The sequence below is a fragment of the Coffea arabica genome, chromosome 7e, assembly GCF_036785885.1.
Source record: "Coffea arabica cultivar ET-39 chromosome 7e, Coffea Arabica ET-39 HiFi, whole genome shotgun sequence".
Classification (NCBI taxonomy): domain Eukaryota; kingdom Viridiplantae; phylum Streptophyta; class Magnoliopsida; order Gentianales; family Rubiaceae; genus Coffea; species Coffea arabica.
Window position 1 is genome coordinate 27,488,546 of NC_092323.1, and position 1,472 is coordinate 27,490,017.

General features: G+C 41.6%; 1 pseudogene; it reads left to right on the forward strand.

The window, feature by feature from the left end:
* Positions 1-232: 232 nt before the first annotated feature.
* On the forward strand, positions 233-898 carry LOC113700772 (uncharacterized; annotated as a pseudogene).
* Positions 899-1,472: the final 574 nt, after the last annotated feature.

Here is a 1,472-nt window from a genome sequence, read left to right on the forward strand (position 1 = left end):
TCCCTCCTGAAATTATCTCAACTTCCACAAGGTCTCCTTCCTCTTCCCTACGACCACTTACACAATCCCGGAATCCCCCGCCAAAAACCCATCAGCTATAAAGTTTACCATGATTAACTCCCTATGCACCTCCATTGAATTCATCCACCTAAATTCTCCACCATTTTCCCACTACAGATTCCCCAAACCCCTTTTTCTCATTCCGCAATTCGCCCCCTAAAAACCCCTCTCCCTATCCGACCCCAATTCATATGGTAAATGGGCCAACATCAGAGCCTGTGCAGCAGAAGCTGCAGCCGAGAGCGAAATCGATATGGTGAGAACCAAAGAAGGCATCTACACAGCTAAGCCTAAGAAAGTAGTGGTCTTATGGGACTTAGATAACAAGCCCCCTCGCGGGCCGCCGTACCAGGCGGCGATGGCCTTAAAAAAAGTGGCCCAGCATTTCGGCAACCTGGTTGATATCTCTGCTTACGCTAATCGACACGCTTTCATTCATTTGCCCCAATGGGTTGTTGAAGAACGCCGAGAACGACGGCGTATGGACATTCTTGAGAGGAAAGGTGTTTCTACCCCTTCTGAACCGTATATTTGCTCTGTTTGCGGGAGAAAATGTAAGACACATTTGGATTTAAAGAAGCATTTTAGGCAGTTGCATGAGAGGGAGAGGCAAAAGAAGCTGAACAGAATGAGGTCATTGAAAGGTAAGAAACGATAGCGTTTTAAAGAAAGGTTTATTGATGGCAATGAGAAGTATAATGAAGCTGCAAGGACTTTGACTTCGCCGAAAGTTGGGTATGGATTAGCCTCCGAGCTTAGGCGAGCTGGGGTGTTTGTGAAAACGGTGGAGGATAAGCCACAGGAAAATTTTACCAACATTCCAAAGCCCCACAGTTAAACCTTTCACTTACCAGATGAAACTCTTCCCACTAAGGCTGTGCAGACGAATTTGCCCCTCAAAAAGTTGATTTCCGTCTCTCCTGACGGCACAAATACACGGAGTGACCAAAACGGTACAGATTTACTAGTTCAGTGACATTTCGCGCTAATAAAAAAGTTTAGTGACCAGAACCGGCATTTTGAAATAGTTTAGTGACATTTCGCGCAATTCGCTCTAATTTAAACTAGTTGCGAGATTTTTAGTCAAAATTTTCATAATCTAACCCCTTTCATTTATCACATTGTTTTCTATATGAATGCAATACCTAAACCTAAAGAGAATATTGGCAGGGACAAATGTCCCTTCAAAGTCTAATTAGTACCAATTGCATTAATTGCAAGGTTTATAAATAATCCCTTGAAAAGGTCACCAATATGCAAAAATGAGAGTCGAAAAAATAAAAATGATAATGTGTATATATTTATATATATAAGTATACATGCAACATAATGGGTGTAGGAGACTAAAAACTCGTGATACAATTTTCCTTCTTAAAGAGGATTAAGGGAATGTTGAAATTAAAGAGCTATAA